The sequence below is a fragment of the Gossypium arboreum genome, unplaced genomic scaffold, assembly GCF_025698485.1.
Source record: "Gossypium arboreum isolate Shixiya-1 unplaced genomic scaffold, ASM2569848v2 Contig00318, whole genome shotgun sequence".
NCBI lineage: Eukaryota > Viridiplantae > Streptophyta > Magnoliopsida > Malvales > Malvaceae > Gossypium > Gossypium arboreum.
The window spans coordinates 7,501-17,500 of NW_026440434.1; the positions used below are offsets into that span (position 1 = coordinate 7,501).

Below are 10,000 nucleotides of genomic sequence, written 5' to 3' on the forward strand. Positions count from 1 at the left end.
TCAGTCGTGGTCTTAAACTCTACCGATGGTCTGAACGAATCCCTTTCTTCATACAAATGTATAAAGATGCTAGTCGCTTAAAGCCAGTACTCGTTGGAGTTAGCAACTTGAAAAAATTAGAATATGTAGATACAATCGGAATAAAAATGGGATTGCACTAGGCAATCAAAACACGAAATTAAAAATTGGAATAAAAACGAAATTCTCTCAGATAAAACCATAGAAATAGAATAAGTGAAAATTGCGGACCGCCTCCTGTCTTATTCATTCCAGTGTTATCCATTTTTTTGTTTCAATACAATTACAATAAAAAACTTATTGTATCACAACAAATTCAAAAGAACGTTATTTGAATGAAGTGAAGTGCCAAACAGAGGATAAATGGATCTATTTATCTATGATCGAATTATATTTGTTCGATACACTGTTGTCAATGATTGTAAATTTTGAATATAAATGTTGAGAGTTGAAAAAGAATAAAGAATATAAAAAGCCTACAAAAATACAATGAAAAAATAGAATTCATTTTTTTTTTTTTATTAATTATTATTAATTATTAATATTTTCTCTTTTATATATTATATGTTATTTTATCTTTTTTTATCTTATTTTATGTTGTTTTGTAAATGTTTAAATACAATTACTTCATTTATTCATGATCCTTTTCTCTCTATTTTCTCTATAAAATTGGCTCAATAAAATCGGTTTTGTTGTTATAGAACACGGTATTCTATATTTGTAAATATTCTATAGTAAAGGAATAAAATGAATAATAAATTTTAAAAAAGTCTGAATAGACCAAAGGGGAGAAAATTTGTAAAAGCTAGATATGAATCATCCACACCCCTCTTTTGGATTTCATTAAGTGAATTTTGTTTGATTAGAGTAAGTTCTGTAAAACCCCGCCTTCTTTAAAATATCATGAACAGTTGCTGTGGTTTGAGCTCCTTTTTGAAATAGAGAATGGCGGGAACATTTAAATAGGTTTGATTATTTATCGGATCATAAAAACCCACTTTTCGAAGATCTCTTCCTCTCTTGGGATCGAACATCAATTACAACGATTCGATAAACGGCTCATTGGGATAGATTAAATAACCCCCTAAAACGTATAAAGTTTTTCTCCTCGTACGGCTCGAGAAAAAAATGATTAATTTAAAGTTATGTCTATGTATGGAATTATAATGTATGGAATTAGCATGTCAAAAAGATCCATAAACCAGCAAATCAATTAGACATTTAACCTCGTCTTTTTTTTCGAAAAAAAAAAAGAAGAAAAAAGCATTCGTACTCTCATAACTCAAGTCAAATAACTCTCAAAATGCTCAAAAAAACCTTATTTCTTTTGAGTGGTCTCTAACCTTTTTGTTTGTCTCGCTTAGAATCTATTTCGATTCTTCATTTTAATCTAGTTGTTGAAGAAAATGGAAAGGTATTTCCTTGTTCTAGGATCTTTATCTTTGCCTTGAATCATTGGGTTTAAACATTACTTCGGCGATATTAAATCATTTCAAAAATGGCAGCAACATGCCCTTTTTTCTCTCTTTTTTTTTTCTATCAAAGAATCATATGAACGATTAATTCCCGCATGATACACTTTTGATCGAAAAGAGTTTTACCAATTCAACAACTTTTCTTTTTGATTTGAAAATAGTTTGAATCGGATCCTTTCGATTTCTATATCACAAATAGACTTACGAAGTTGTTCCAACTTATTGATTCCATTAACGCCCTAGATCCTTGCCCTGAAAAATGATGTTCTCCGAGCTCCATCCTGTACTATTACATTACAACCCAACAAAGACGGATTATAATGGAACAAAGATGTCGAGCAGCACCTTCATTTCTACATAACGGAAAGTGGTGGTTTTGACATCCACAGCTGATCATGTCCTTCAAGTCGCACGTTGCTTTCTACCACATCGTTTCAAACGAGTTTACCATAACATTCCTCTAGTTTGGAGCATTGATTCAATTATGGAATCATGAATAGTCATTAGTTCAGTCGATACATAGTAATCTATCTATACTTTCTATATGAAATCAATTTCCTTCTATATGCTATATGAAATAAATAAATAATTTGGGAAGAAAAAGCCTCAATAAGAATTCAAACTACCCATATTGTATGATTGTCTGATACAATATTTTTTATTTTAAACTTTTATTATACTTTTCTATTAATTAAACTTTTCGATTCTAATAAAAAATAAAAATAAAGAATATCATTAATAATAATATTACGAAAATACTAATAATATCACGAATATTATAAATAACACAAATAAACTAATCTTTTGAATCTACCGTGCATCTTCAAATAGCGATAGATCAAATAACTCATAGAATAGATCCAACAATCTCACATTGTTCAGTGCCAATCTTAAGAAATCATTAAAATCAAAGCAAGAATCACATTTTCTCTCAATACTTGACTGTTAGAAGAAGGTTATTAAAAACAAAAAAGAGCAATTTAGATTCGGATATGGTTATTCTGATATATAAATAGAGTATGCTCTGGGACGGAAGGATTCGAACCTCCGCATGGCAGGACCAAAACCCGTTGCCTTACCACTTGGCCACGCCCATTTGAATTTCTATTTGAAACTACTAAACACTAATATGGTATTCCTTGTTCGTCAATTCCAGTTCCAAATAGCTATAGCTATGGAATAGATTCTTGTTACGATTTTACGTATGGATAGAGAATTAAATCAATTTATTGATCATTACATAGAATTCAATTAAGATATTGTAAGTATGATTTGCTATTCTTTGCCAGAATTGAAGGCTTTTGATTGGGTGAGTTCAAAGTTTAGTCTGCCTTATTTTCCTTTCTTCATTTTTTCCTTATATCAAAAACATATTAATAACTCAATCAAAATTATCTCAAGAACAAAATTTTGTTATGTAATATCTTTAATTTGATCTGTATCTGTTTTAATTCTGCCCTTTTTCGAGTAGTTTTTTATTCATAAATTGAGGCCTATGCTTTTTAGATCAATCGTAGATTTTATGCCAGTAATACCTGTTCTCTTTTTCTCTTAGCCTTTGTTTGGCAAGCTGCTGTAAGTTTTCGATGAGATCCTTAATACTGTCTAGAAAAAATTCATGAGTGATTCAAGAAAAAAATTCTAACAATTGAAAAGATCAGATAGTCTTACACTATGAACGAACCCTCAATTCAAAGATTGAAATTCTTGGATAGCCCTGATAAATCGGGATCATCCATTTCCTCATTCTGACCCTTTTCGAAGAACCCTATTTAGATTAGAGTCCTACAATATATAATTGTTGGTATGAAAGAATTTTTTTGTAATGAAAACTCAACTCTTATTACAAGTGAATTTCTGAAAATTCTTTTGGTTCTAGAAATTCTAAATCACTATTTCTTGGTGTCAAAATCAAAACAAAATAGGATATGTGGTAAAAACGGGAATCTATTCTCTTCTTTTCCAAAAAATGCTCTTGGAGATTGTGTAATGCTTACTCTTAAACTCTTTGTTTTACACGTAGTAATATTCTTTGTTTCTCTCTTCATCTTCGGTTCTATCTAATGATCCGGGACGTAATCCTGGACGCGAAGAATAAAAAGGAGAGTTCCTTGCTTCATTTTAGAAATGGTTATAGGATTTGATCTATTACTACAAAAACCGAAACGGAAAGAGGATTCGAACCCTCGGTACGAATAACTCGCACAACGGATTAACAATCCGACGCTTTGTCCACTCATCTCTCCTAATTGAAAAAGATAATTACTATGTTACAGCGCAAAAGAAAACAAAAAAGCCCTTTTACTGTTATATAGATTATATTATATAGATTATTATTTATCTATATAGAGTATTATTAATCCATGATATAGATTCTAAATTTTATTATTATTAGATAGATTGATTATATAGCTATATCCAGCTTTTCTATAGAGATATAGAACTTTTATCAGTAATTCCATTTCATTTATATTATATTCTATATCATTTATATTTTTAAATAAAACAATGGCTCTAAAGAAATATCTCAAATAACAAAAAGAAAGAATATCGCTTTGATTTCGCGCAAAGGACTTTTCAATTTAATTTCCACGGACCGGCCTGGGCGTACCCGCCGGGCTCATTTTATTTTCAACTCAAATAACTCATTTTTTCGATTCTGCGATCTGGCATTGTAACAAAAAATCTTGTTATTGCATTGAATCAACAATCAAAGCGGAAGAAGTCCTATTTCCGTTCTATGATATAGAATCAAAATATTATTTCTATTCTTTTCCTTCTTCTTTTTTATTTCCATTTATTTTTATTTACTAGAATAACTAGAATAAATAATAAAAAAACTATGGATTTTGCAATCCATTTTTATGTTATTTATGTTATGACTAAGTCCTTTTTGTCGATCTGTCTATCAAAATCCTATAACACAAATTCTGACAAAATTGTAAGGCCTAATTTTCAGGATTTGGCTCCTATCTTAATCCTATCTTGATTACTTAATTCCCTGTTTGACAAAGGGTCCTTTATATTTATATACAATAAATATACAATAAATACAATAATCGCATTGTGGCAGGTATAGTTTAGTGGTAAAAGTGATTCGTTCTATTAATCCCCTAAGAGTTAAGGGGTCCCTCGGTTTTGATTCATATTCGAGCAAAAACTTTATTTCTTAAGTTTAATCCTTACCTCTCAACGAAGATTTGAGGAAGAATATACATTCTCGTGATTTGGATCCAAGGGCCAATTAAATATAATTTTAAAATTATATTCTAACTAAAAATTGAAAAATTGGATTGTAAATTACAGAACATAAATTTTTTCAATTGGATCAATACTTCAATTGTGAATAAGTATGAGGAAAGATCCATGGATAAAGATAGAAAAGTGTATTTCTAATCGTAACTAAATCTTCAATTTTTTGATGGGATAGATTGAAGCAAAATAGCTATTAAACGATAACTTTGGTTTACTAGAGACATTTACATCTTGTTTTGCTCATGGAAACAAAATGCTTTTCTAAGGATTTTCTCAAATGAAATAGAGAACAGTAACTAGAAAAATTGTTCTATTCTAATCCCATTCTTCTAGAAGGATCATCTAGAAAGCGAATTGTTTTGAATGCATTCAGAACAGCTAGATGTATATGGGCCAAATTCTTATTTCATTTCGTTCCTGCCTTATCTTTATCTTATTTATATTCTATTTATTTATTTCTTTTTTATTTATCCATCTTCCATAAGGCAGAATAAACCAAAATTTCATGTTCGGTTTTGAATTAGAGACGCTAAAATAATGAATCAACGTCATTTAACCCTTCCTTCAAGCTAACGATGGGGTTCGATTCCACTCGCTCGATATTGAATTCTATCTATTCTATCTATGAATATTTATTAATTCAATTCAACGATGCATTAGCATCATTGATTGAATTAATAAATCCACAATCTAACAATACAATTTTTCACATGTTCTTTAGTTTTTCCAGCAGAGAAAAGAAAAAACCGAACAAGAGAAAAAAGTCAAAATGTCAAAAATCGTAATGAAAAGCGTCCATTGTCTAATGGATAGGACAGAAGTCTTCTAAACCTTTGGTATAGGTTCAAATCCTATTGGACGCAATTTTGAATCGATTTCTCTATATTCCATTAAGTTAGAATTTTCTATTTATAATTGTTCCTGAAGTCGAAAACGTTCATTTGGTCCTGAATAGCGTCTTTCAAAAGCGTTTCCGCTTCCTCAGTGAATGTCTTGGTAGAAGATATGATTCTTGGAACTGAGGTTTATTCGTTTTAAGTAAGTACGTAACTCAACGAGAAATTTCCTTACTTGTCAATTTCTAATGAATCAAGATAACATTCGTTCCGGTATAAATGTACTTATCTGTTCTGCCACCGTAGAGGAGCTGATTGGGATTGTTTAGCAACTCACGTAATCGTTGACCTCGTGCCAATTGATTCTGAGTAGCTTTGAGATCAAGAAAATTGTGCAAAAGCTTCTAATTCAGCAGGTGGGCCAATTCAATTTGATTTACCAGCGACTTGTTTCATAGCTTTAATTTGAGCCCCGATCCTACTCTGGAGACGGAAATCCCACATTAATAGAGGTCTGATTCAGCATTGAATAGATCGGCGGATAAGAATGTTGTCCATCTGTAATGGAAATCACATTAGTAGGAATATACATGAAATCTCCCGACTGGGTCTCAACTATTGGTAAAGCAGTCATACTTCCTTCACCTAACTGAGAACTTGATTTAGCGGCTCTTTCTAAAAGGCGCGAATGCAAATAAAAAACATCTCCTGGATAAGCTTCACGACCCGGCGGTCTTCGTAATAGAAGAGACATTTGGCGATAAGCCTGTGCTTGCTTGGAAAGATCTCATCATAAATGATTAAGGTGTGTCGTTCACGATACATAAAAATATTCAATAAAGCAGCTCCTGTATAAGGGCGAGGTATTATAATGTGCTGGGGAATCCGCCGTTCGGCTACCACAATGGTGTACTCCATCGCTCCCCTTCTTGGAAAGTGGTCACTACCTGAGCCACAGAAGATGCTTTTTGACCAATAGCTACATAAACATATTACATTTGCCCTTGCTGATTGAGAATCGTATCCGTGGCTACTGCTGTTTTACCGGTCTGTCTATCCCAATAATTAATTCTCGCTGACCACGTCCTATAGGGATCATCGAATCAATAGCAATAAGTCCTGTTTGAAGAAATAAACGGAACGTCTCGAAAAATAATACCTGGGCAGGAGATTCAATTAACCGAGATTGAAGCTGAAATTTCACCCCGACCGTCAATAAACTTAGCCAGGGCATTTATAACGACCAAATAAGCCTCACTCACTGGTATCTGAGCAATTTTTCCTGTTGCTTTTACAGAACTTCCCTCTTATCATCAAACCGTCACCCATTAATACAACACCCACATTATTTGATTCCAAATTGAGGCAATGCCTATGGTACCCTCTTCAAATTCTACTAATTCACCTGCCATTACTTCATCAAGACCATGAATACGAGCAATGCCGTCGCCCACTTGAAGGACAGTACCAGTATTTACAATCTTTACTTCTCTATTATATTGCTCAATACGTTCACGATAATATTACTAATTTCGTCGGCTCTAATAGTTACTATGAGTATTTCCTAGTTATTTTTGGAAGAAAAATAATGCCTACAATCTACAATAAAGTAAAAGGTAAAAAACTAATCAGTTATTTCTTTCATCACAAACAAGCCAATATTAGCGCTAATGGTGCGTAAATGTAACTCGTTGTTTAAAGAACTATTCAGAGTTCCTAGAGCTCCTTGGCTTGTTGGAAAACCCGTTGTCGGACTTGATTAATCGCTCTTTGTTGTTCAAAATAAATGGTTTCATTTTTGTAATTTTCTAATTGTTCCAAAATCTTATAAGTTGAATTAATCAAATTCAATTTTCTCGTTCTATCTCAGAGTATCCATTCACTCGAAACTGATCCGCCTCATTTCTACTTTCCGTAAGCAGGCCCGGGCCTTTCCACCGTTCAATAGCCCCCCCGCGTAGTTCTTCTGAATTTCGAATAGTATTCAAGATCCTCTCTTTTCGATTATCAATAAATCCTTAATGAAAGTAGATTATCTTTCCATTCATTTTTTATTTCAAAATTTCATGATCCTTCCCGAACAAACATGAACCTTTCGATTCATTTGGCTCTCACGCTCAATTATTTCTTATTTATTGGGAATTAATTCCCAATATCTTTTTCTAATGTAATGAGCTTACCTCTCCTCTCGTCTCTATTCATATCCAAAATATAGAAACTGATTACTAATCCAAGACCAGAATATTCGGAGGATTCTTCTGACCAAAATAGAAAATATCAAAAACTAAAAGTATAATAAAAATAATAAATAAAAAATTACATATAATTTAGATTTCTAATTGTACTTAGAATTGTATAATGTATATTGTAATTTGTCAGCAAAGTTGTTTCTTTTTTCTTCAAATTCAAAGATTCTTCTCCTTTATACATAGGTCATCGATTCAGCATTGGAAAAAGGGCTCAAATCGTTTTATCGACATGAGTGTTTTATATCGAAAAAACATTTTTTTGTTTGAAAATATTTCTGTATTTAGTATTATAGTATAGTAAAGAAAGAGTACCTGCTGCATCTGAACTTCAAACGGTTTGGCCTTATTAATGAATCCCCCAGATTATTGGTTAATAGAGTCAAAGTCGATGTACCAATGAATCACGAAATGCTATGGTTCTATAATATGATTTTAAAATTTATTCAGAAGTAATTCGCGGGATCATACTCTTTTCTTTCCTAGTTATAATGAAAAAAAGTACAACTGGGTGAATCCAGCCTATTCTTGAAATAAACAACTCGCACACTCCTTTCCAAAGATCAATACACCAAGGACTACACTTAGATTTATTGGATTTGTTGCTAAAATATCGGTATTAACCCCGAAACTCCGGCGGATGGCCAGTGACCCAAAAACGAAAGAATCGGTTACATTTTCATATGATCTCCTATTTATTTTAGATAGACTAAAAAAAAGAACTCAGTTCTTTTTTTGTATTATATCCTTTGACTCCTTTTCCATTTATTCTATTCTATCATATTTATATTATTCTAATTATTCTAATTCTATATATTTCTTTTTTGTTTTAATAAATTATTAAATTTTTATAAAATTATTCATAAATAATGAATTTTCATTTACCTATGTCTAAACAGGTCAAAATATATTCTATTTATCTAGTTAGCTAGAAATGTATTTTTTTTTTCAATTGAAAATTCCCAATAATAATAATTCTTATTAGAATTAGGGGGCAGGTTTCATGTCAATGGCAAAATACCTCATTCGTTGCAATACTCCTTTAAACAATAAATGAGAAATAAGGGTTCTCTTGAACTAGAAGGGGAAGGAAAGCGAGTCGGTGTGATAATTCCTCATCCTCAAATTAATCCTTCCCATGGATTATTGTCCCAACGAATAATTAATTGTAGGGGTGAAATCTTGATAGAATTCGAAAAAGCGAGGAGTAAGTCCCAAGCCATAAAATAAGAAAAAAAAATACAAAATTCTCATGTTTATAGGATTAAACAAAGGATTCGCAAATAAAGTGCCAATGCCACAACCAGCCCATAAATTGTTAAAGCTTCCATAAAAGCCAAACTAAGCAATAATACCTCGTATTTTCCCTCCGCCTCAGGTTGTCTCGCGATACCTTCTACAGCTTGGCCAGGCAGTACCTTGACCAACTCCAGGTCCAATAGAAGCAAGCCCGACAATAACCCAACAATAACAGGCGAAATCAGTGGATTCATGATAAGTTCCTCGCACCAAAATAAAGAAATAGTTAATGATACAATCATCCAATGAATTTTGACTTAATTATATTATTCCATCGCTAGATTCAACCTGCCGAAGTAACTAGAACTCGAATGGAAGTGAGAAGATTATTGAACCGTCAGAACTATTTCGACATCTTTTTTAGGTCCTATCCACTAGATTTTTTGAATCCGCACATACTTTGTTCTTCCTTTCTTTTTTCAACCCATTCTTTGCTTTGAATTCTTTTTTGTCTTTATTTTATCTCTTTATTCGTTCAATTCAAAGCAAAGACGAAACAGAGGAACTTCTATTCTTCTATTGGAATACCTATCTAACTCCACAGTAGTAGGTTGGATTAGATATATTTTGAGTTCGTATATAACTAGTCAATATAACTAGTCAATATCTAATATCCCATATACATGTGTTTCTTACATAACGTAAACCAACTATTCATGTCTTAGTTCAATTGGATTCTAGAATTATTCCTCAAAGGATAGACAAGAGCTGTCTTATAGCCATTAGATTCCATATACCTAATTTTACCCCCCTTTTTCCTAATCATTTTTTTTTTATATCGTTTTTTGTAATGTAAATTCAAGACCCAAAAGATTCTTCAATATCATTTCTGGAGTCAATGGAATTCATAGGTATAGGAAGAAGCCCTGTC

At 32.0% G+C, this 10,000-nt stretch overlaps 1 pseudogene; it reads right to left on the reverse strand.

The window, feature by feature from the left end:
- Positions 1 to 5,528: 5,528 nt before the first annotated feature.
- Positions 5,529 to 7,130, reverse strand: LOC128288897 (ATP synthase subunit alpha, chloroplastic-like; annotated as a pseudogene).
- Between the last annotated feature and the right edge of the window lie 2,870 nt (positions 7,131 to 10,000).